This window comes from Mirounga leonina, unplaced genomic scaffold, assembly GCF_011800145.1.
Source record: "Mirounga leonina isolate KUSES-001 unplaced genomic scaffold, KU_Mleo_1.0 Mir_126, whole genome shotgun sequence".
In the NCBI taxonomy this organism is placed as follows: Eukaryota; Metazoa; Chordata; class Mammalia; order Carnivora; family Phocidae; genus Mirounga; species Mirounga leonina.
In genome coordinates this window covers 20,017,369-20,045,076 of record NW_023270314.1, presented here as the reverse complement: position 1 = coordinate 20,045,076, position 27,708 = coordinate 20,017,369, and positions in this window count along the sequence as shown.

Sequence of the window (27,708 nt, the reverse complement as noted above, 5' to 3'; positions counted from 1 at the left end):
TCACAAGCATTAGTGGAAAGTATCATTACAAGCTTATAAAGGACCATTACAATAACATTACTATAAAAACAATATTTTTCATCCAAAATGGTTTTGTGTTGATAGTTTTTCACCGTCTTTTAATTAGATTCAGATAAAAATGTAGCCAAAGTTTGAAGACTTTTCCTCTTGTTTCACAAGACCTCATAATTTCATAAATATTGGTCCTAATGTTTCCAGGCTTTACAGGGGATTTTGGAAAGCACAAGTCATTTCTTTTTACAAAGTTAGAATGTTTAGTCTATACAAAAGATAAATCTTTTGAAGATTCAGAGTCTCTAAATATACCCAGAGGAAACAATTGTCTCCTTAGGAGATTCTTCCTGGAATATTTCTGTCTCTTCAATATTGGTATATTTTTGTTCCTGCTCACAAATGTTGCTGATAAAAGCATTTTGAGAAAGGGAATTGAAACAATGGAAAAAAAATCTATTCCCTAATATGTAACAGAAGGCTGATTCATCAAATGTGGATTAATGTTTATGATGTGCTTAACAGTAGAAAGCTCCAATTTTTCTGGTGGACATACAGGAATATTAATGACAAAAGGCCAGATTCTTCCCCTTTGAATTCTCTGTGGATTTCTCTCAAGTACCAGGGCAGAGGTAGAATCCAGGAGTATAAATACAGATTTAGTCAAAGTAAACCTCTACTCCAGAGCTTGGTTATATAATATATATATTTACACATAAGATATATAAAATATTTTGAAATAAATAAAATATATAAAATAAAAATATATATTCAAAGATATTCAAGGTTTTTACTAATGAGTACAATAAGTCAATTGATTTGTACTTGCATGATATCCAAGTTATTCAGTTCACCAGCCAATTTTTTTAACTTGGGCTGGAACTAAAAACACCACATCATCTAATTTACAACAGGCTTTCCGCAAAGTTAGATATGGATTGCAAAGGTTCACCATAATTTATTGCCAAAAATTGATACACAATAGCTGGGCTGATTTTTTGTGGTTTATATTAGTATATATTATGATATCATTTCATGTTCCTCTACCTTTTGTCAGAGACTCATTGTTTATGCATTATTGTTGTTAGTACTATTATTATGCTTTGAAAACCTTCAAATGATTTTGTTTATTTTTTGTTGTCTGTCTAGCGTTATCACTGTTAAATTTGCAACAGTGATAGTTTGTTTTCTTCTCACAGACCTAATCTTTTGCATATTCTGGTTATTCTTGAACCAGTAGCTTAAGGATAGATGCAAAAGTGATGAGAGTTTGATTTAGCTCTGGCTTTTATTATCGGATACCCACAAGGAAATAAAGCTTTGATCTACTTCCTTGGAAAGTTAATCCTAGTGATTATGTGGAGATGTGTGCGGTGGGAGCTACAGGGATATACATCTTTAATCTCTTGGTGTTGAATACTTAATCCAGTTTGGATTCTTGGCAAGGAGATTTAAAGGAAGAACAAAATAATTACACTCTTCATGAGCTTTGTTTTCTGGAATGAATATTTGGTAGCTCTGCTTGCCCTTTTCCAGTTTAACAGGCATGCCTAGGAGAATAGACTGAGGCTTACATAGAGAGATGTAAAAATTGTTGATTTTTGTGGTCCTCAATAGGTAAATTTAAAGTAGATCTATTAACTATGCGGCAGTTTGGGTGGGGTTTTTATTATTCAGCTTGTGTGTTTTGGCACAGTGAAGGCTGAATAGAGCATATGCTATTTTCAATGGAATAATTTAAACATTATTCTAGGACTGGAACACTATTATTAAAAAGTGCTCATCTTCCTTTATTCATAGAAACTTTGTATGCTGGTGTTGGCCATAAAATGGCCACTAAATTTAAATATAACACAGCTTCATTAGAAAATGTACTTAAGCCAAACACATTTATTTTCAAATTGCTATTCCATTTTATTGAGAAAATATGTTAGGTTAAAATATACTTAAGTCAATTTTGTTAATTAATCCATTTGTTAAGATAATATATATTATCTGGGGCACCTGGGTGGCTCGGTCTTTAAGCGTCTGCCTTCAGCTCAGGTCATGATCCCAGGGTCCTGGGATCAAGCCCCGCATCGGGCTCCCTGCTCCGCAGGAAGCCTGCTTCTCCCTCTCCCACTCCCCCTGCTTGTGTTCTTGCTCTCGCTATCTCTCTATGTCAAAAAAATAAATAAAATCTTTAAAAAAAAAGATAATATATATTATCTTTCAATTTACATCACCCATTATAATTACTTATAAACTACATGTCAAAAAGGAAAATAAAAAAATAACCAAAATCTCATCAACCTTACATAAACATTTAGCATTCATGATGTTTTAATGTAGTACATATATGTTAGTATCTTTTTAAATTAACATTATTTATAATTTTTTTCACAGCTCTTCCTTAATTAAGCATAAATATAATCTTATACCTTTATAATATGCCATCAAGTGTATTACCGTAATTCACTCAACTACACTCCACTTTTTTTTTTCTATTGTGAATAATACCAGAACTTATACGTATTGAACTCTGAAGTGTTGGCAAAAGAAATAGTATCATTTTATTACTAAATCTTCATTCTTTATTAAAATGTTATAAATAGACCTGTTAGAAATTAATCCTGATATCAGAACAAAGGTAAGTAAGATTTTGTACGGGTCTCACTGATTTTCAATCTAATAATTAATAGTTCTAAATAAATTGCTATATAAAGCAAATCTTTAAATTGTGAGATTATCCCTTAGAAGTAATTTTTGGTCAGTGATGTATTAGCAATTTGATAGTAGTTCAAATTCAGCCATCTATGTTAATTTATGACAAACAGAGGTGGCCTTACCCATCATCCCTTCCCTAGGTGTAGTTCTTGTTTCTTCTGTGATTGTGGCCCCCAAATTTTGTGGCCTTTTTTATTAGCTTGTAAAAGTATCTGTTCCAAGTGAAGTAAGATTTAATCTTCAGAATTTGTCTTAGTAATATATGAATGGCAACTGGGCAATAATTGAATAAAGCTTTCTGCGTCATTGGGGGGAAAGACATTTTCGATTTTACATTGTATCAAAATGGACTTTTTAGGAATTCCTAAAACATTCCCTGAAAAAATGTGCCATGGTTTACATGGATCCAAACAAAGTTTTCATAGAATCCCCAAAGATTTTTTAACATGAGCACATATAATTTAAGAATATACTTGGGGTTTTATAGACCCCTCCAAAGAAGAATTCAACTAGGTGTTTAAATCGTACCTGTTTTGTTTTTGAAATGAATTGATAGAATGTCCTGGCATCACGTAGACAAAGGATAAATTCTGTTTGTAATCAGCTGTAAATATTCCTTATCTTCTATATCTTTGCTTCCTGTGCTTTACCTGCTCTGCTCAATGGCAATTATAGGGCTGGGTGACCTTGGTACTTTCTCTGTTTATTATACAGGAACTTTCTCAAGCCTAGGGAGAATAAAATCCTCAAGCAGAATTTTTTATTTGGCATGAAACCTTCTCCCCTACTTCCTTTTGCAAGCTAACCTCAAAATTGTAGGTGACACCTGGCTGAGGCAAAATTGCTTCTTTTTTCTCTTGATACCCTGGCTGTTGGTGTACATGCATGGGAAAGGTGTGTGGCAGTGGCAGAGAAGGGGAAGCTGGTAGGGAATGAGCCCCCATGTGTGAACGAGAGAAACAAGATTAACCTCATTCCTAGGGAGTATGTGTGCTTCTTCAACACAGAAAGAAAAATCACTTCATTGATTAGGTGAGTGTCAATCCTTGTGACCCAGCCTTTCGGAGTGGCTTTTATAGTGGTTATTTGGGTATTTTTCTTCTTGTTCGTATATTGCAAAAGCTTTAATGTACCCAGATTTCCAGGTTAAATCTACGAGAATTTACTACATCGGTGTCACTCAACATGGGGCTTAAGGTCTCATATGGGTCCTAGAACTGTTTGTTAGTAATTCAGGATGAGATAAGGGGATGGAACAAGAATGTCAATCAGCCAAGTTGCTAAGTACACTGTTTAGTTCACCTGATGCTTTTTATGTAACAAGACTTTCTTGATTATTCCTGGAGTGCTGGTAATAAACAGTTCAAAGACAGATTACTCCGAGTAGCCCTTATTTAGATCTTTCTTTCAGACTTTGTATAAATGTTAAATATGTAAAAAACATTTAAGTACTTGATGTGAAAAGTGAGTGTTTGCTGATAAAATTGGACAGCTGCATGGGGGCAGGGGGCACAGTGTCAGAGAAACTGGGTCTTGGTTTAGACTCTGCCATTTACCATTTATGTGACTGAAGTGAGTCATTTAATCTCTGTGAGTTTGAGATTTTCTTATTTGCAAAATGACCTAGAATTGTTCTGGATTAAATATTTTAATGAAATGTCACAAATTTAGAGAAACTGAGCTCACTGATGCATCGCATTCTCATATCTAGACCTATGTTGTTAGCATTTGAAAACTGACTATTGATTAAATAAGACAAGTGCTCAATATATTAATTTAAAAATTCAACTTGGACAACCCCACATCTCTCCTCCCTTGAATATTTCCCATCTTTAAACACACATACTTTGGTCTTTGATAAAGTCTTCTCCTGTGGCCATAGTGTGTCTTCACTGCACATAATAATTGTCTGAAATTCAACCTTTGGATTAAGAAATACACTTTAGCTAAAATCCTCATTTACCATGAAAACATCTGTGTTCTCTTCTGTACAGTCACAAGACATAGCAACCTTTATTTTTTACTTTTTTATTTGTTGCAACCTTTAATCTATAGGAGAATACATTTAAAATTGTCAACTTTTTCCTGCACTTTTATATATGGCAAGACCTTATTCATGACAAAAACGTTATAAATAGATATTGCAGATATTTTAAGACTAGTTCAAACTCTTGTCCATGAGAAAATCAAAACTGAATACAATGAAAAAATTAAGAAAAGATATTTTCCTAGAAATGGAAATGGCATCAAAAGTGAATTGTTTTGGGAAAAGCTTGCAACATTACCAAAAAAATAACATATGTTAATTTTCTCCTTCTTGTTAAACAGGCTGATCATTCAATAAGCTGGTCAACTCATATCACTCTAATTTGTAGGGTAGAGGGAGATTTTCCCTGTGTGTGTGTGTGTGTGTGCATGTGCGTGCATGCGTGCACATGTGTGTGTATGTGTGTTTTGCCATTATTGTGCTCCTTCCATTTTTCTCAGTCACCATCCTCTGGGTTTATTTCATTGGAGTCTCTCTTCAGCACCTCGTTTCAGATAACTCCACAGTATTATAGTATCTAGTTATTTCTCAGCTTCTTTTCACTCTACTTCTCTAGCATCCTATAACTCAAAATAGACCATGATCCCAGATCACATCTCTTATACCATATCCCTTTCCTTTGCTTTTATCTCTCCATCTAGAGCCTTTTGTCTAAATTGACCAATTACTCTTTACATTTGAATTTAACTAGCTGTCATCAATTACGTTTACTGCTGTATTTGGATAGGATAGGTGCTCAAGTAAATATTTGTTAAATTGCATTATTGAAATACAGTCTGCCAGGAGCTGGGACACTTGCTTCTCTCTTTATATCTATTTCTTAACACTTTAGTTGGATGTGATTGCTATCTCCCTTAGACTCATAGCACTTTCTTTGAACCTGTCTCGTACATCGCTTAGTATATAAAAATGCAGGCTTTGTTGTCAGGTAGATGAAAGTTCAGACTCTGGCTCCTACCTAACTATATAATCTTGAGCAAGCTGCTTAATCTCTCAGGAACCCACTTTTTTCTACCAAGTGAGGATGATCTATTAAGTTTTTTATGAAGATTACATGGCGTAACCTATACGCAAAGTAGTTTGCTTTTAGTGAGTATTTAATAAGAAGAAGAACTAAGACTTGTATAATACTTATGTTGTAAGCAGTTTTAAATGCTTTATATTTATTAACTCTTGTTCCTCACTATAACACAATGAAATAGGCACTATTCTCCCCATTTTGCAGATGAGGAAACTAAGGCATGGAAGGGTTAATTATCTTTTTAAGGTCATAGAACTGGCAAGATGTAAGAGTCAGGATGACACCAGGGTGCCTGGCTTCTGCACTAAGCACTTTGCTGTGCAGCATCTCAGTCCATGTGTATCATTCTCTTCTTGTTGTTAGGAAGAACATGGTGTAATGGAAAGAGTCATAAGCCTGGATTTTACTCCTAGATGATTAGCAGCTCTTTACTCATGGGCGAGTCACTTATTCTCTTTAGGCCTTAATTCAGTATTCATATCTATAAAACAAAAGAATTGTGAGACAGACAACCTCTTTTTGTCTTCCCATTAGGGCCTTTTCATTAGGGAATTGCCCCTACCCCAACTATTCCAGAGGGACTGTCAGTCACATGGTCACCAGCTTCCTTACTGCAGGGCCTCCAGGGTTTTCCATATCCCCATGCAAGGTGATTGGTCCACGATTGAACATATAAACTAAGCAAGATTAGAACACTGTGTGTATGTAAACCCTATGAAACCAGGAGAAAGTGAGCCTTTTTAAATTTTCAAAATATATAAGCTGAAATAATCATGAAGGCATAAAACTGCCAAGGACCATCTTTCCCACCGGGTAGAGAGAATCTGCTTAAGACTAAATTCAACCCAAAGAAAGAAGGGCTGTGAAATTGGGGTTTGGAGAGAGAATGAGAGAGGGAGAAGGAGGGAGAGAGAGTGTGCAAATGATAAGAATGGGCATAATTATTTTGGTACCTGGATTCAGCTTTATCTGGTCAGTGTACCTCTATACTTTAAGTTTTGTTATTCAGTAAAATACTTTTCCCCTCTTAAATCTACTTTGAGTTGTCTGTCAGAAGTAGTTTGTAGTCACACAGATTTAAAAGGATAATCTCTCTTCTAGCCATAACATTCTGTAACCATAAATTTCATTATATCCTCATAGTACTAAAAGAGTATATTTTTTGAACAAAGCAGGTACTAAATAAATATTTTTAAATTATATTGAATTGTTCAACCTGCAATCCAGGAAAGAAAAATAGGTGTGCTTGGGATCAGGAGCATATATTTCAAATGAATTTTATAGATTTCTGGTGATTGACTACTTTGATAATGATCTACAATAATTAAAGCCAGTCTTCCACTGGCTTAGAGATTGTTCCTGAACCAGCTGACGGCTCCTGGACCTTATTTGAAAATCCAGCTATAACCAGTGGACAGATTCAAATAAAAGAATGGTTTACTGGGCACAAAGATGAATCTGTTCCTGAAATTAACAAGCAAAACAAAAGAAGGGCTTGTCAAGGGATATGTAGGATGTAAAGAGAATTTTCTTTCTTTCTTTTTTTTTTTAAAGATTTTATTTATTTATTTGAGACAGAGAGAATGAGAGAGACAGAGAGCACATGAGAGGGGGGAGGGTCAGAGGGAGAAGCAGGCTCCCTGCCGAGCAGGGAGCCCGATGCGGGACTCGATCCAGGGACTCCAGGATCATGACCTGAGCCGAAGGCAGTCGCTTAACCAACTGAGCCACCCAGGCGCCCTGTAAAGAGAATTTTCAAGTATTGTCCCTATATAATAACATAGGGTCAAAAAATTCAAAGAGGCTCGTGGAAGAAAAGAACAAAATGATGCTCTCATTTGGGATCATATCCACTCTATGTTAGATCCACTTTATGCGTATATACCCACACCTGCACACACAACACCATTTCATATTCATGAAGATGAAGAGAGATTCAGATGCAATGTGTGAGCAACACACAAAGGTATTCAAAACTGCTTTCAGTTTGATAAATATATATATAAGGTTCAGGAGATGAAATATATATATATATATATATATATAGTATGTATACACGTATACATATATATGCATGTGTATATACCTACTGTTTCTAATGTCCAAATGTATTCATATACTTAGAACTACACAAAGAGATCCCTTTATAATCATCCACAACTGAATCCTTCAAAAAGAAAGCATACTCTCTTAAATCCATCTTAAATGTGCCAAGAAGTATGTTAAATGCTTTGTGCATGATCTCATAATCCTCTCAACAGAGATATGAGACAAATAATATCATCATCCCCATTTTATAGATGAGCATATTGAGATTTAGAGAGTTTCAATAACTTGCCCAAAGTCTCACACTTGGTGAGTAGTGCAAGTCTTTCTGCCTTTAAATGCTCACATTTCATCACCATGCTTATGCTACCTCTCCCAGATCTGATTAGTTTTAATGATAAAAATACAGAGGTATGGCCTGCCCAACAAAAGAGAGGGTAAATAGTTGAGCTGAGATAGTGTAATATGGTGGAAATGAGGGAGAGGGAGTAGAATGGGAAAATAATGGGAGAAGAATCAAGCTATCAACATTTGGTGAGCTAATATTGGACAAAAATAAGACTAAGATAGACAGTCCCTTCCCGGGTGATAAATCCTTTCCATTTATTGTGACTCGGTTCATTTCATGTAAATTCTATGTTTAACATGAACTCACAGTTTCATAGCTCAAACCTGCTTGGCTGCCAGCGACAGCAAGGCCCTGCATGCTGCAGCCTGACAGATGGAGCTGCTGAAATTCAGCAGCAGATTTAGTGTTTCCTGTAGAGGCCTTCTGAGAAGGAAAGTTCCCAGCTTGCTTGTATAGGATTAGCTTGTGTTTCCATGATGCCTTGAACCATGGCTTCTTAGGGGTCATTTCTTTTCATAAACATTGTTCTGACTCTATAGGGAATCGGCTACATTCGCACAGTGGTGCTTATGGAAACAGTGACATTTGATTTTTAAGTGGAAAATATATTGTTTATTATGAACTTACAAAAAAGAATTTTCAGTCATGGAAACGATTAGGGCAGTGTTTTGTGCAGTGTTCATCCATTTATTGAGGTGATGGAGACAAGGTGATGCTCACTGATGAGATAAAGCTTTCAAAGCCTCGGAAATGCGGGAGGTCTTTATAAGAGGATGGAAGGAACACCATTTAACACAATACAACAGTGTTAGCTGCACACATCTGTACGTAGCTGAAACAGAAATGGTGGTGGAGTCTCTTAGATCTAGGGATTGGTTCCCCATGGACTCACTCCAAAGAGTTATAGAAGCTTTGGGGAATAGCTTCAGTGTGATTGCACATGTATCTTTTTATGATGTCAGTTGAAGAGCTGATTCAACATTACTGAACCTTGGAGTTTGGGCTCAATCATTTCTTTAAAATTTCAGGTGATGCAATACTTCTTTATACCTACTGTATTTATTACTTAAGCTTCTATAATGAATCGCATTATGTGAAAAATACTTCACATTTTTACTTCACAAGTATGTTGGTAGATTGGGGTATTTTTTATCATTGATATTTACTGAAAGCTTCCTGTGTATTAGACAGAATATATTTTACTCTCTATTTAACCTTCAGTACATTTTATCTCTTTGTTTATTGCTGTCTCCTTTTACTAGAGTGTAAGCACCGCAAGGGAAGGGAGTTTTGTCAGTTTTATCCACCGCTAAATCCTAAGCACCTACAATCATGCCTGGCTCCATTAGGTTTTCAATAAATGTGTTTCACACAAATGAACAGGGACTGTGCGAAAGGTTTTACAAGCGTATCTTTTTGAAACTTCATATTAACCCATTAAAGCATTAAACCATTTAAGCATGTTATGTTTCCATTTCCATTTTACTGATGAAAATGGGGCTTTGAGGATTAAATTGATTTCTCAAGGCTGTGTAGCAGAGAAATTACAAAACCTGAGTTCAAGTATAGGACTCTGTCTCCAAACATCATATTCCTAATCTCTGGCTCATGCTTTTCTCCTGAACAATTTTACATAAAGTCTGAGCCCACATGACTAAAATATCTGGCCCTCTTCTGGATAAAGTCCCCGTGGGTGGGTGGGGGGTGGGGAAGGTCGTCATGGTCTCTGAAATCCCAGCTGTGTCTGTCAGTAGACAAAGTCATACCTTCAGACGTTTCTGGGATGTGTCACTTTTTTGCCACCTATCTGACCGTCAGAAGTCTGTTGGAGAGGTCACCATCTTGGAGTTTCTCCTTCACATACCTGACAGACAGTGAACCACCTATGTAGAAGAAAGAACCAGACCCATGGTGAAGCGTTGAGTAATCTTTCAGAGCTCTGTCTCTCAATTTCTCCATGTGCCTGGGTGTGTCTCATATTCTAGAAATGCACACTTTGTACAGGGTGTGTTTGTGGTTTGGGTTGAAAGGAGAACGAGAGAGGAGAAAACGATGGAAGCAAAAAACAAGGTAGGTAAGGACCCTGAGTCCCTCCAATATGTGGGAGGAATAGAATTCTAAAATAGGCGCTAGGGGCGCCTGGGTGGCTCAGTGGGTTAAGTGTCTGCCTTTGGCTCAAGTCATGATCTCAAGGTCCTAGGATTGAGCCCCACGTTGGGCTCCCTACTCAGCGGGGAGCCTGCTTCTTCCTCTCCCTCTAACCACTCCCCCCCCCCGCTTGTGCTCTCTTGCTGCACGTTCTCTCTCTAATAAATATATAAAATCTTTAAAAAAATAAAACAAACACTAAAACTGACATCTCCATTGTAAGTTATTCTCTGTCTAGAACAGGAGAGAAGTTCACCACAACACTGGTGACAGAAGATACAAAGACAGTTCTTCCTAGAACTCTGGGGTCCTGGCCTGTCCCCAGCCACTTGCCACTGTCCTTCTGACCCACCTGTTAGTCTCATCCTCTTGGTCATTCTCCTTTACTCCATCAGCCCTTTGTTCATTGTTTTGCATGTAAGTCTGAGAGATGATTCAGACGTATGTAAGACCTACTTTGGAGGTCAAGATAAAAAAAAAAATGATATGTAGCCACTACCTGCCATGCTTTTCCGATACAGAAGAAACGTTTCCTAGGATTCTGTGTCAGAAAATCCTGAAGAAGTTTGCCAATGAAGAACTAATGCCTAGTACCCTGATCCTCGTTTTGGAGACCAAGATTTAGATTGAATATTATCTGTGATCTTTTAGTCTACCTATTTGATCTAAACTGAATAGTTAAATTTTTTTCATTGAGAGCAGTATTCTGAAAATGAAGTATGTGGCAGGTGGTAGGGAGGATGAAATAAGTGGACAAAAGGTTATTTTCACCCCCTTCAATTCATATTCCCAGAGATTCATATCACTTTTGGCAGTAGTATTTGGTGTGGTCCTGTGACTGTCAGCACTTACTGTCCATTATAATTACCTGGGGAACTTTTAAAAAATACTATCTTTGGGTCCACCCCAAACCGATTAAATCAGAATCTCTAGGAGTGAGGCTTGGGCACTGAAAATGGTGTGAAAGGGCCCCCGGTGATTCTAATGTGCAGCTGGGGCTGAGAGCCACTGGACTAGAAGAAGGACCGCCGGTTTTAGAGTCTGATAGGCCTGTGTTTGAATTGCAGATATGCCATTTTTTATGCTGTGTGACGTTAGGAGAGTTTTTGCAGCCTCCTAAACTTATGTTCTTACCTTGTAAAATGGAGATGGTGTGCCTTCATCAGAGGATCATTTTAAAGATAAAATGAGAAGATATATATGATATAGCTAGTACAGTGCGCAGCATATAATTGGTGTTTAATAAATTAGGGTTATTATCATGATCATCATCATTATTAGGCTCGGAGAAGACTGTTATTTCTATATGTAAACATTGCATAGTAATAGAGAAGAGCAGGCACCCATCAGAGACCACTCTAGCCATCTGCTCTTTGTCAGATGGAATATTGTACTATGATTATTTCTACTGCTTTATCCATTCTATTTTGAACCTAGTGCAACAGTGGCTGAAAGTATCCTGACAGGTTTCTACTAAAGGATGAAGAGTTCCCAAGACACTTTTCCCAACATTTATGTTTAGTTTATTCATTTTTATTTTGGTTCTGTTCTTTTAGTTGCATCCTTCCGATATGCTGAAAATTTTAGAGCATTTAGATTATTCTATTGTGGATTTCTCTTCATCTCCCTTTGGCAAGATGAAGCACCATTTTTTTCTCAGTTTCCCTTCAAAATAGATAAGAAGCCATACTACATTTTTGGTTTTTGAGTAACAACTCTCTTGAATCCATTACCACAGATTCTACCCTCCTGTATGTCACCCAGGCATTTCATTAGCTACAGAGTTGCAGACTGGATTAAACCCGTCATCAAAAATGATAAAAACACAGTACTGTTCAGTGTGGATGAGACTTACTCAGATTATGACAAATCCTGCACTAAATAAAGGCTCATCTGACTGTTAATCGAAAGGCCATGCTCGTTGGTTTAACAGAAATAAAATGATTTCCTAACAACTATTTGTGTACTTAAAACATCTACAGATGTGTCAAGGAGAAAGGTTAACACCCGTTTTCCCTATTCTTGTAAGGCAGATGCACTGTGTAATAGATGGCACCAACATTCTTACAGGCCCTGTTTTTTGGAATCATTCATGACTTGTGCCCAGTAAACCCAATAGCTTAGGTGTGTAGGGTCTACCTCTCACATACCTCTCCGATGTGTTGCCTTTGTCAGTTACTAGCCTGCTTCTAGTCTTCATTAGCCTCTGCTCCTTTATCTTTAGTCTGTGTACCTGCCGGTGCTTCCCATGCAATGAATCCACATAATTCTCTTTCATTCCTTTATTTACAAACCTTTAAAAAAAACTCCCTGCATTTCCAGTAAAGTCCAGATGATGTGGGGCAAGTGGAAAGAGTTCAGTTTCCTTGAATTTAGAAGCACACAGCTCTGGGTTTGGGCGCTGACTTTGTGGTGTTTTGGCTTTTAGCTGTGTGAATGTGGGTATGTTATTTTTCTACTCTAAGCCTGTGTCATCATCTGTTAAATGAGGATAAAAATAATTACCTTAGGGTTCGATAAGCATTAAATGAAATAACTTCTGCACATTACCTAGTGTAGTGTCTGGTCCCCAGTGAAAGCTCGATTAACATTAGTCACCTCCTCTGACCCCCTGATTCTAGACCTTACTGACGTACCTTCCCAATTTCGTCTCTCACAGCACTGTCCCTCTGTCTTTCACACATCCTTGTCTCCCTTCCTTGTCTACTATCACTGTATGCATGTCTTCTCTTCCCTTGCTCCCATGTCTTTATTCATCTGTATATTCATGTGGTTTTCTTTGCCACAAATACTTTTTTCTTAGTGTCTAACCAGCTCTTCCCCTGCTTTCCCCCAAGACTGCTAGTCAAAATTAATCTCTGGGGCACCTGAGTGGTTCATTCGACTAAGCATCTGACTCTTGGTTTCAGCTCAGGTCATGATCTCAGGGTCGTGAGACTGAGCACAGCGTTGAGCTCCACACTCAGTGGGGAGTCTGCTTGAGATTCTCCCTCTTCCTCTGCCCCTCTTCCACTCATGTTCTCGTGCTTGCTCCCTCTCTCTGTCAAATAAATAAATAAATCTTTAAAAAAAATAATCTCTAACCTCCTACTCAGTAATCCTTGTCGCTGCTTCACAGCAATCTTTCCATTCTGCCTTGGGTTCCATTCCACGTCAGTGTTTTGCATCTGTTGCCTCCACCTGATTATGAACCTTTCTTATCTTTGTCTGCATCTGCCCCTTTCCACCACATGTTCCTGAGGGCCTAGAAGGATTTCTTGAAAAAGAAGCACAAAGTTTAGTGAATGTATTAATTATTTAGTAATTTCATTGTATTGCTAAAACTATAGCACACTGACATATACAAGATTGTGATACTATTTTTATTGATTATATACAACTGGAAAAATTAATAAAGCCTGCCAAGCTTAAGTAACTTCCTGGAGTAATACCATGAATACAAATTCTCATGTCTTGGGAGCTGTTATAAAAACCCTTAATAGGCACTAGGGACTAAAGTATGGCCAGCAAGCTCACAGCAACACAACACTCAAAAATTCTAAGATAAAGCAGCAAAAGAAAAAAGGCAAAGCATTGAGATGCAGGCTAAAACACTCGTGACTCAAGAGGATTACTCATTTTAGGCTAATTGGAGAAACTTTAGTCATGTTTATTGTGACCTATGGAAGCCTGTGGGACAATATTCTCTTCTTTCTCACTTATCCTATTGGCAGTAAAGAAATAGAATAAATAGGGGGGAGGACTGAATTCTGAGCTTAACACAAACCAACACTCCATCTGCCTTTATAGCTTGTATTAATCATACCTTTTTCTTCCTCTTATTTATATAATTCATATGTAATAGATCCATGAAAATAGTGTATTTTAGTATATTTCTCTTCCATATTTTAACTCACTTATGACCACCTTTGGTTTTTCCATTTAATGAAAACATTATAATTATTCAGTGTTTCCACACTCAATCACAAATTTTTTCTAGATTTTTAATTTATACTTAGCTGAGAGGGTGATCAGTCAGCTGGGTTTGCCAGAGACTGAGAGGTTTCTTGGGACATGGGAATTTCAGTGTTAAAATGGGGACAGTCTCTGGGAAACTGGAAAACTTACTAAAGGACTGTTCAACTTTTCAGAGAAATTTAAGGCATTATTCTTTTCCACAAGGTGTTTGCAATGTAGTTGAGGAACTAGGATGCATGAAACCAAGAGTGGACAATTCAAGATGGAAAGAAATCAAGCATAAATGTGTGTGATGCAGAAAATAATGGATACAGTGTTTTGGAACCAGTAGTGGGGAGGTGATGATGAAGGGAAACCTTCTTTGCAGAAGTGAGCTGAGATCGGGAATGGTAGATGGGATGGGACCTTGGAAACTGAAGAGGAGAGGGGTGAGGCGGTAAATGGAGAAGAGAGGAGGTATGAGTATGGAGTGATAGGAAACACAGCAGCCTGACCCGAGCTTGGTGGGGATGAGCTGGGGTGGTACAGAAAGGCATGTTGGAATACAAATTGAAATAAAATTTGGACAAGTAGCTGCAGTTTGGGGTGACTTTTTCCTGGCCTTCCAGAATTTGCTTGAAATTGAGAATTGACTGCAATTAAGATTTGCATTTGGTTGTTCAAATTCCTGAAAAGGAGAATTTATGTGTCTCATGGAATAAGCGAACATATATGTTCCCGAAGCTCGTTTTCTGCTTACGTGGTATGACTGTTGTGCATAAGTCAGAGAAAGAGCCACCCTCTGTCTTGTTTTGTGTGGGGAAATACTCTATAGCAAAACCAAAATACCAGAATAAAGAAGTTACAGCAAAGAAAAGAAATAACTGCTCTTTTCACAAAAAATTTGCCCTTTATCTGATATTGGCAGCCCCAAATGTTTGGCTTACAGGAGCACCCTTGCCATTTGTTTTATTGCCTCTCTGCAAGTTATTTGTCTCCAATTTTAGCAGCTGAATTATTTTTCTAATCCTTCTCAATTAACATGCCTTCTGCATCATCAAGGAACTGCAGTGAAAGAGGAAGTTACATGGGAATGACATTCCATCTTTCCTGAAGAACAATTTTCCTGTCAAAAATTCAAGAGGAAGAATGGGAGATTTTTTTTTTCTTCATTTGTTGCCAGTCTCTGCTTAAAATTCAGATGAACTGCATTTTCTCTGACTGGTTTTGCTTTAATATGAACTTTAAAATATTCCATTTTCTTCTCACCACCCCTTTCCTCTCCTCAAAAGCAAGATTCTGCTTCTCAGAGTAAACAGGCCCTGCTGAGCAGAGCCCTTGGCCCATAGAACGCCCACCCCTTCAGAAGGAAATCAGATCCTTGGCCAAAATAGGTGAAGAAAAAAAAAGGGCAGCTGTTAAAACATTTAGTCTGTTTTTCTCCTCAACCCCTGCTGGTCCCCTTGCTTCCCAGCCCCCACCTCCACGTGATCTTTTCCATCCTCCTTACATGCTGCAAACGCAGGGCCCTCAGCGTGGAATGAATATAGGAAGGAGAACATTTCCCCGGCCTCTGCATCCTCACAGCCGTCTTTTGCCTGTCCACCCTGCTTGCCACATTCTTGGAGGATAGTCGAAAGATTGATTGGATGATTTTTTGGCAGCTCTTTACAGAGCCTGCAGCCACAGCTTGGTTTAATTAGGGAATCAGCGTTTCTTTTATGTAGGTCACATCAGGTTTTGATTCCAGATCTCATATAGCTCTAACCTTTCTAAAAAGTCAGAAATGCATGTGCGATTGGAGGAAGATTTTTTTAAAAAAAGGGTTTTCATAATTCTCACCAGAGCTGTTTATGCTATTGTTGTTGTGGTCTTTCTCTTTTGTCTAATTATCAGAATCAGGGTGCATTCTCAAAGCCTTTTCTTCCTCAGGGCTCCTATTGTCTGAAGCGCATATGCCCATATTATAAAATTATGACCCCTAGGATCTGGGGGTCGGGGGAGAGTTGACGGTCTTTTGCTTGTTTCTTTGTGTGTTTGCACCCAAAAGATTTAATGGGTTCCCTTTCTGTGGACTCTAATACTAAAGAATCTCTTTGGGGTGACTTTAAAAACATTTAAGCAGTTAGGTTTTGAGGTGCAATCAGAAATAAACACAAGATAGTAGGAGAGATAGCAGACTGGGCACCATAGCGACACTTCATGAACTGAAACCCCATATTAAATATTCTCAGATCATGGGCGGCGCTTAGGAAAGCTTTCTAAAGAATTTGTAATGAACAAAAAATATTCCTTGGCAGGTAGCCACGTAAGAACAATGAATAATTTCAGAAGTCTGAATGATGAACATGGATCCTGATACCGCCTTTGAAAAATTCTGAGCTAATATTATTTGCCTTCCAGAAATTTGTTATAATCAGGGCATGATTTGATTTAAATTGTTCTTCAGGTACCACATTTTATGTTTACTTTTGCTTATGGAAATTCTGAAATTTTAGCAATCAGATAAAACATAAATACTACATATTCAAACATTAAAGAGAAAGGCGTCTACCTTAACCACCACCTCCAAAAAAAACCACATGTATATATTGATAAAGACAATGCACACTTAACCAATTAACATGACCGCGTGTAATCTGCTGCCCACAGATAATTAATTAGGCTACTCAGTGAGTGTCATGCAAACAAGTGAACATTACAAGCTCTCAGGGGTGTGAAGCAGTGTCCTGTTTGTTTTCTGGATGGTTAAATGAAGAGCTGTGTGACACTGAAATGAAATATCATGAGCATTTCAAGTTGTGCACCTCTCAAAGTGTTAAGAGGGGCTGTTATCCTTCAAAGGCTGCAGGTCCAATCAATTTCAAATTGTTAAAAGTGGCCGGAAGGAGATGCCCATCAATGGAGGAGGTGTCTAGTCTGTGGGAGAAGCTCACAGACTCTTGGGCTCATTATTTTCAGAATGAAAAGGGAACCATAGCTGTCTGTTCTGATATACGTTTGATTAAACTGCTCAACAGAGGGGCGGAAAAAGATCGAGGAACCTTCGTTGAGTTTCACAGCCAATAGTCTGGGTGCATATATTGACTTTCCAAACTTCTTATTGGGCAGGAAATATCACAGTAATAGGAGTTGCCACGAGATCTCTGGAATGTTCATTGTTGGAACCACATCATTGAAACTGCCTGTCTCAGGATATTTTACTCTTGTTCTCCTTGCCTGTGACTCTCACCCCAATGAATAATATCCAAAAAGAATAAAATGAAATCATTATGGTTTCGAATTGCCTGAGGCAGAAACTTTGCCTTGACTTTTCAGAGGAGGAGTTAACAGTGGTACCAAGTACACAGAAGGGGTGGGGTTTGTATACTTCCAAATTTAATTCACGAGAGGTCTGTTGGCTGTGATCTTAAATCCTTTAACAAAAGGTTTCTTGACTAGAGCTCTTGAATCCTTCTGCTTTCACTAATTTCATTCTATAGCATACAGAGTTTCATATTTTTGTTATGGCTGGAGTTAAACTACAGACCTTCTCAAATTTGCAGCTGGTGATAGTTCAGTACCTCAAAATTAAAAACAAAAACAAAAAACAAAACAATCCATAATGTATTCTACAGAGCTGCAATGCCCCCTCCTGTCTGCACTGCCTGTGGTGGAGAAACTCACTTGGGTTTCTGGGAGTCGGCTGTGGCGAGGGAAAACTGTTTATACTTTTCTCTGTCACATTTGCCCGCCCACATAAAGGGCTATAAAAGCCGGATCTATCGGTAGCGACTCTGATCATGCAAATTCTATTCCATTCTCTCATTTGGCCAACTAATCTCCGGGAAATGAAACAAAACATTTCAGGTCGCTGCCATTTCTATTAAATTGTCCAGTTAAGCCCAGTTATCTTTGTGGCTGGAAAGATGGGTTAGTAATATCCTGTTTACTCTGATGTGTAGGTAATCTTAACATATGGTATAAGCAGCAACAAATCTTTTTCAACCTGTAAAATCTTGATGAAAATGATTGGAGTTACCTGACTTCTGTCACTATCTTCAATAGGACTTCATTTATTTATCATATAAAACCCCTGCAATAATTTATAAAAAATATTCGATATAGATCATATCTTAACTCCTAATAACTTCTCAAAAAGTAATTGGTGAGACCCACAGCCAGGACTAATCAAAGGAAAAAATATCCCCGATTTGGCCTGTATTCTCCTTTTCCACCATCTGTCTGGTATTGCTCACTCCACTTTTCTATATCCCCTAACATTCATGCCCCCACAAGGCCTGCATGCGCTGGGTGTTTCCCTGGGGAAGGCTTTTAATAAATATTGCAAAAGATTCTCAGGACATCTCACTGCATTTCTTCAAAGTTCAGATTTTCCAAGGAGTCTTCATCAATCATATTTTTAAAGTAGGTTTACATGTTTTTAATATATTCTGAAAACTAGTCCAAGTTCTTATTGCACAGATGGAATATATAGGTCTTAAGAACTGCAGGTGTGGGGGCTGGTGCACGATATGCGTTTGGGTGTGGTGTGTCTGCGAATGCGAATTGTGTTTCAGTGACTGAAAGAGTTTACAAATGCCGGCTTTGTGTTGGGAAGAGAGAAGCTTTTTTTTTTGTGTGTGTGTGAAGCATAACCTAAAAAAAAATATTCTTCCCCGTTACAAAAAAGTAACAAATGCTGAAACTTCCTGCACACCAATATTCTCCTCACATTTTAGATTTTCCTATACCTTTAATTGCGTTGGTGACAATAATTATAAGGTTGGACCGCTTTTAACCTACAAAATGAGCTAGTCGATTCTTGTATATTTTGTTTTCAAATGAAGTTAGGCATGGAGCCCTCCCATCTTAACTTCTGTTGGGGGCTGGGGTATACCTTAAAGCTCTCCTCTGGGTACAGAAAAATGTGTGTGGTGGTCAAAGCACAGGAGGTCAGCTCTGCTTCATAGTTTCTTTCCTTGTCATGCATTTTGGGGCTGCCATAATATTAGTGAACGTTAGTGTCACTTGGCTGGTAGCAGAGAGGTGGGATGAAAAGACTGCACGTAGAAAGAGATGGCCTCTTGATACCCTATTTTCTTTAGCTTCTCTCTTTATTTGATAATCCCTGAAAGGATTATAACCTAGACATGAAGCAGTAAATACTCTCCTTTGGCTCGCTGTATAGTTTTTGTTTTGTTGGGTGAGGTCTCAGGAGGAGGCCTTTCATGTTGAGATGGCTGTGTTGTGATGCGTCCGCTCATCTCCAGCTGGTTACAGGATTCTTGGAAAAGACATTAATTCCTGTCAAATTTTCCCTCTGGGTCTTCCAGCTAGTACTCAGTCAGAACCAATGACCTATTTTTCTTTACCATCTGGTGGTAGAATTCTTTAAGATGCCTAGTAACTGAATCTTGGCTCAGAAAGTTACAACTTTTCATGAGTCATGGTGAGACTGAACCCAAATTTGAAATTGTAAGTGGGAGGGTTTGATAAATATTTAAACACCTATCTGACTACGTGAGCATGTTGTTTTTAGAAGAAAGAAATCTTTAGCTTGCTCTGTTTTTATAGTGTTCCTAATGGCCAAAGTTAGACAAGTACAGTCTCCCATAACATATCTACTTTTTGAGGGTAGCTCTCAGGCAATTAAATTTAGAATACTTTAGGCAGAGAGGAACAAAGTGGGAAAAGTGGCACTTGGAATGAACGAGACGGTACCTGTGAATATACTGGCTCTGTCCTATGTAAAGGTTATAATCACCAACAGTCTATTAGGAAAGTTCTGCACAGGAGGAGGGATAAAATAGCTAGAGGAAAACTAATTAGAAAAGAAAGAGTTCAGACATTAATTATGTCAGCTATACTCAGAGTCAAAAATAAGCTGTTCCAATAGGAAAAAAAATTAGAATACTTGCTTTTAAGATATTTGTCATTCCTTAAAATGTATTTTCACTTCTAATCAACTACATTTCAAAAACTGCATATGCTTAAGATATCCCCTCCTCCTGAACGTTTTGAATTTTAATTTTTGAAATAAAGAGTCCAAAAATATTGTAATATGTGCAAAAATGGTGAAAACTGAGTGTTTTATAGCAATTACTGGATGCTGAGAAGTATTCTAAGAGCTTTCCAAGTGTTTGCATATTCAGTTCTCACAGCTCTTCTATGGGGTAGATGTTACTGTTTACTAGAGATGGGACACTGAGCTGCCAAGAGGAGGACCTTGGATTTGAACGTATGTGTCTAATGGCAAAGACCGAAGTCCTAACTTTGCTGCATTAGAAATCGCTGGGTGATGGGATGCTCCTGATTCAAATACAGTGACTGTTTCTAACTCTTATGAGGTCATCTTTGGGAATACTTAAACAAAAAAATCCCAATCATTATTTGTTCTGAAATTCTTTGGTGAATTCTTTGGTGAATATCAGTTACTGAATTATTGATACTCAGTCCGCCAACAACACTTAATCACTATCCACTTTCTCCTTTCTTTGTTCTTCACTTTTCTCCCATAGTTTTAATGAAGGGAATCTGGAACTTTTGTGATTATAATCATCATAAAAAGTCATCATAAACATAATAAACTCAAGTTGCCCACCTCTTTGGGCAATTCATGGAGGTTAAACATACCCCCATTCCTTAAGTGTGGCTGTGCATAGTGAATTCCTTCCAAGGAGCAGAGTATGGGAAGGGAGGGGGGAAAAATAACTTTGCAGTGGACAAACTGGACAGACATTACCTCATCCAGGTGATGAAGGTCAACATCAGCAGTGATAAATCATGTGATAGTATGTGTCCTTGATATGATGTGATAGAAATGGCACTTTACCTCTGTGGTTTTCTGCTGAAAAACACATTACCCCAGGCTAAGCATGAGAAAAACATCAGAAAAATCCCACTTGGGAAGCATTTTACAAAATACCTGACTAGTACTCCTCAAAACTGTCCAGGTCATCAACAGCAAGGAAAGTCTGAGAAACTGTCACAGCCAAGAGGAGTCTTAAGGAGACATAATGACTAAATGTCATGTGTTACCCTGGTTGGGATCCAGAAACAGAAAAAGGACGTTGGGTAAACAAGAAGAAAATCTGAATAAAGAATTAACTTTAGTTAATAATATCAATATTGGTTCATTAAGTGTAACAGCGTACCACACTCGTGTTAGACATTGATGACAGAGCAAACTGCGTACAGGGTGTATGGGAACTCTCTCTGCTGTCTTGGCAATTTTTTTTTCAGTAAAAATCCAACACTACTTTAGAAACAAGATTATTAAAATATAAAGATATTGGGAAAAATCAGTAACACTCATGTAAGCATCTGTTGATTTGGGAGTTCTTATGGTCATGTATTTCTTTAATTTCTTCCCCAAATGTAATAACTCCATTCAAAAATCTGAAGGAAAGAATTTGCTTCTTCATCTCCTCTTTTCATAAGCATCTACTGAGTATAACAGTAATAGCTAACCTTTATTAAGTACTTATCATTTGCCGGACAAATGCTCAAGACTTGCCTGACATCATCTTATTCAGTTCTTATACCAACGTTTTAAACTAGTTGTTAAAATTGTCCTTATTTACAGATGAAGAATCTGAGGCTTAGAGGAGCTAATAGTTTGTCAAAGGTTATTTGGCTAAGCTGTAAAGCCAGAGTGTGACTAAAAGCCAACCGTCCATGGTCTCCATGCTTTCAGACACTTTATCAGGTAGGCTTGCACTCAGCTGCATATAACAGCAGCCCATCTATAATTGTTAGGGGTTTTTTTCTCACGTGAAAAAGACTGGGTCTCAGACTCCTTGATTTCTCCTTTCTCATCTTGAGTTTATGGCTTTCTCTCTTACAACCTAGCCTTATGTATGTATTCTAGGATAAGAGAAGGAAGTCATAAAGGAGAAAGGCTGTCACAAATATCAGGAAAGCAAAACTTCCCCAAATTCCCCGTAGTCTTCTGTTAATACGTTATTGTCAGAATGTTGTCATCTAGTGCAAGAGGGACTGGGGGATTTAGTTCAGTATTTTTTTTAATTTAAAATAAAAATGTTAAGAGTATAATTGCTGTTCAGAACAAAATGGGATTCAATCTGTAGGGAAAAGAGGGGAGAATATCTAGCATATTATTGGTGAGTAAATTAAAGAATGGATATTGGATGGCATCCAGAATGTCTGCCATAGTCCTTGAGCTCTGCTAGGCTCCTGGGGTACAGATCCACTGGAAGCACAGTTCCTGCTCTTAAATCGCTCATAGTTAACTAAAGGATACAATCTTATAGGTCATGTGGAATTATAGAGATAGTCACAGGGAGAAAGGAATAACACTGAAACCTGAGAGAAGTGGAGAGGTCTACCTGGAGGAAGGGGCTTTTGAACTTAGAATAAAAGAAATACTAAATGAAGGGAAAATTTATTTCATGCATTGAGGTAAAAACACATGGTGCATGGTAGGGACCAAAAGCAGTCTGGCATTGAGGAAGCTCTGTATTAGTCTCCCCTGATGCACATTTCCAAATTACACTGGTCTTTCTCTTTCCCACTTCCCTCATAGCTCCTTCACATCTGTGAAGTCTCAGGGAAAATACCTTCTCAGAGAGACTTCTCCCATTGCCTTACCTAGAGACCCCCCTACCCTGCCCCACCTGTTAATCTCTAATGTAGCTGTTGTTCATATCTTTCTTACTATTTACTCTCTACCAAGTATATGGTAACAAGTCATCAAATATTTGTAGAACGGCAGAAATGATAGTTACTTAATTTGTTTAATTTTAAAGGTATGAATCTCAAGTTGCTTTCTTCTGGGTATAATTCCAGACATAGCTATCAGATATTTAATCTTTGATTATATTTTAACATTAATCTTACAATTTTTTTTCTTTTTTTCCTCCTGAGGATTTCTTTTACAGTTTGATTTAGCAAGAATCAAGGGCACTCAAATAGGGTTATGTCTGCTATGTGTCTGGATTCTTCGAAGTATTTAATAGAATATATACTCACAGTAGATGAACAATATAATGTGAATGAATGTACATGTAATATGAAACTAGGGATCTATGAAAATATATTAAATGCAACCATTTCTATTGTGAAAGGAACCGAAAAGTTCATTTCTACTGTCATTTAAAACCATTCTGGGGCACCTGGATGGCTCAGTTGGTTAAGTGTCCGACTCTTGATTTAGCTCCGGTCAAGATCTCAGAGTGGTGAGACTGAGCCTTGCATCAGGCCCCACACTGGGCATGGAGTCTTCTTAACATTCTCTCTCTCCCTCTAACTCTGCTCCAACCCCCACGCTCTCTCTCCCTTTCTGTCTCAAAAACAAACAATAAAAAAACACCATTCTAGTCTTACTTATCAATAGATCAGTTGATATTTTGGGAAGTTCAAACAAAATTTATCTGCTGTTGATTGCTGTGACACAGTAGAATAGAATGCATGACATATTTTATGATTCAGATTTCTTTTTTTTTTTTAAAGATTTTTATTTATTTGACAGAGAGAGACACAGCGAGAGAGGGAACACAAGCAGGGGGAGTGGGAGAGGGAGAAGCAGGCTCTCCGCTGAGCAGGGAGCCAGATGCGGGGCCCGACCCCAGGACCCTGAGACCATGACCTGAGCCGAAGGCAGACGCTTAACGACTGAGCCACCCAGGCACCCCTACGATTCAGATTTTTATATGATTGCAGAGAAATGTTTATGTATACAGGTCCTCTGCCTGCTGAGGACCCATCAACTGCAGAGAAATACAGTAATAAGAAAAATAAGTTCATTTCTTAGAAATTCTGAAACAATTGAATGCGATTTGTAGAAATTTTTTCTCATTGGGTACTCCTCATTTATACTGGCATGGCCAGTTTCCCAATAGTTTTATTCTTTATTTATGATGCTTTTACCTCCTGCTGTGTCACAGCAAGTAATCTTGTTTTGAAATGCAATATGACAAGGAGCCATGAGAACAGATCCCTAAAGCAGTCCTTTCCAGGATGGAGTCCAGGACTCCCGAGGTTGCCCCAGGACTTCATGTAGTTGTCAAAGCTGAAAACGTTTTCTGGGGGGAAAAAGGTTAAGAGGGACCTGGGAGATAGCCCAGGAGGGAACGTGGGTGGTGGGGAGAGGAGAAAAAGTCCATAAATTATTTACTGGCAAAAGGAAAACATACAGAGACCCAGAGAAAGACCTTAATTTCAATAAATAAGCTTTTCCATAAGAATCAGAAAAGTAAAGCCTGACCATGACAACTGTGGAGCTTTACTCATTGGAGTCAGTATACAATCACAAAAGGACAGATTTAACCTCTCAAGATCAAAGCAGTTAGGCATTTTCATGGGAAGGGCTGCAGATTGAGATCCTGTCAATAGGGACCCCAATAGGAAACAAATCCAAGTTAAATAAATCATGACCTGATGCTTTTTCTGAGATTCTTCCTGTTTCTGTCCGCTGTCTTTTCCTAAGGTTCTCCTGGCACAGACGGGACACAGTGCCTCTGTCCAGGTCTGTCTCATAAAACTGTTAAAAGTCACGTGATCTGCCCTACCTTCTGCTTTTCCAACATTGCCCTTTCCCATCACTGCCTTGGTTTCTTCTTCCTCACTGGTGTGCACTTGTAGGTTTGAGGAGAAGGATGAGCTACCATTTCACATAAAGAGGCAGTGCTGAGAGCTTTGAATGTGAAGACTATCTCAAGGATCAAAAGCTTTTTATTCAGTGCAGATTTGGGATATATTTTCTCCATGACACTTCAGAAAGAATCAGCTGTCTTATTCCTGGTTTCTAATGTATAATGCATCATATAGGATTGCCACACAAACTTGGATATCCTTCAGTGGTAGCCTCTAAAAATAAGAGGTAAACTGTCAGTCATGGTTGGAAATCAGGTTTCCTAGACTTGTATGGAGATATTTTACCAAGATTATGATAGAAATTGACATTATGGTTGAAGAATGGTAGCTTTAATGGGTGATAACCACTAGCAAAATTTGGTCTTGCCCATGGGATGGAGACAAGTTGAAGATTAATTTCATGGTGATAGCATTTCAGGAGCATTCGAAGTGCAAGAGGGTTTTAGGGATGCTCACAACATAGGTATTACAGGTGTTACTCCTGAGGAAGGAATATCTGGAGGAAAGGATATTTAAACAGAAATCTGAAGAATAAATAGGAGTTAACCAAATGAAAAGGAAGGTGGAAAATTTGAGGTGAGTGGAGAAGAACATTCCAGGCAGAGACAAGAATATGTTCACAGGTTGAGAGGTCTATGGCATGTCTGAGAGAACTCCCAAGTCATTAGTATGGCTGGGATACAGTTTACAATGAGGGAGGATACACAGAGATGAAGATAGAGACTTAAACAAATTATTATGAATAACCTGTGAAAAGACTCAGAGAGTAACCTGAAGAGATATAGAGTTTGTTTTGAAAGCAGTGGCGGGGGTGGGGGTGGGGGTGGGGGGGCCTGAAGGTTGTTAACCAGGGAAGTTATGGAATCAGAGAGATGTTTGGAAAGATTCCTTTGTCATGTAGAAAGTAGAGTGGAAATTGACAAAGACAGAGGGCAGGGAAGTTGTTAAAAAGGTGTTGGAGAAATCCGGACAAAGAGTGGTGACCCGAACTCGATCAGTGTCTTGGTTATCTATTGCTGCATAAGAGTTCCACCCCCAGCCAATAAAATAAAATAACTTAGTGGATAAAACAGCAACCATTCTATTACAGTTTTGGTGAGTAAGAAATTTGCACAGAGCATGGGGGCATGGATTGTCTCTGCTATTTGATGATGGGACTATCGGTGATGGCTCTACTTGGCTTTACTTGGCCCTCTGTCTGTCTTTTTTTTTCTGATGGAGCAGCAATGTCCCAGAAGGCTCCTTATTTCCCTTCCTCACACTTTCATGCACAAGAAAGAATAAATATGTCCTTTAATCTGCATTCCCATAAATATTTTATACATCCTTTTATAATAAACTCATCATATTGATTGTATTTTATACATAGAATGATATGTGTAAAGCAAATATTACTATGCAATTTCCCCTTTTATCATTTTCAGTCTAGAACCTAGAAATTATTCAATATATGTTTTACTTCAATTGAATTTAATAATTACAAAATAATGAGATACAGTGGTTTTATATAAATATTTCAGTATCTAATAATTAAATTGGCATCAGCATTTAATTTCAGTTAGGACACCAGAGAGGTAAATGTCTCAATCTTTTCACATGTAGAAATGAATGTTCTTTTGTTAACTAGTAATAAGAAAAGATGATTGTCAAAAACATTAGTGTTCAACTCTGTGGTAGTCAAATTTTATGCTTAATCATCAAAGCAACTGAGTTAGCCCCTGTTAATATTTACTTATTCTTCTCTTAATGACCTTGATTCTACCTTTTTATTTATTTTAACGAACGATGTGGTCAATATATCGTAACTCATATCTCTTTTGGAAAGAGGTGGGATATAAGAAGTAAATACATGCATAAACTCAGGTGTATGTTTCTATCATCAGATAGAGAGATATTTATACATTTTAACATCAAAAAGTTTATCTTTTTAGTTGATTAATTAAATGGAACACTATTTGTAGTTCCCTCCCACACATTTGCTTCTATTTAATGATCTGGGAAAGAAAGATGGTAACACAGAAATGAAATTTTTAATGATATTAAATGTGGTGGCTTGGCAAGCAACTATAGGAAAAGAGAGACTGCATGAATGAGCCTCAGGAATTTAGGAATCTGAGCAAAAAAGAAAAGTAGATTCAAGCAGGAATTAAATGCAGATTAAGACATCTGGAGAGAGGTATTAAATGCAGACATTCAGGAGGCAGGTAAAATCATAAAGGCTGAGAGAAAGCAATGCTGAGGTAATAGCACATCAGCTCTTCCATTATATAGTGGCAACATAATGACTAATTCACTTTTGTGTCTCCAATTTTGAATCCCTCTACAGAAAAGTGATAGATTATGTATCTCTTGAAAGAACTTTAGAATTCCAGAAGCTTCAATGGAAGTGCCGTATAATTACCAGAATGGGGAAACTGCCTAGTATTATATTACAAGATCTCCACCTGCTTCTCCCATGTATTTCACACTAAAAAAGGAAGCATACCAAGATCTCTATCAAGGGAGCCACTAATGTGATGCATACAAAAAGCATTCATTTATAGAATCACCCAGAACCTCAAAACCTGTCATTAACTTTGGGGTTCTTATCCCCTGTTTATTTAAAAATGGCCCGTGCAGACATCACATTGTAAGACATCCAGGGTCTGTGTCCCACATGTGACTATAAAGGGAGGACTGACTTCCCATATTTATTTGTAAACCTTACTATTGAAGAAAATTTTTAAAAAATATTTATAGTATAGAAAATTAATTTGGAGGACTCCATGTACCTATTACCAAACTTGTCAACTCACGTCCAATCCTGTTTCTTCTATATACACCTCATGCCCACTCACTCACCTCACA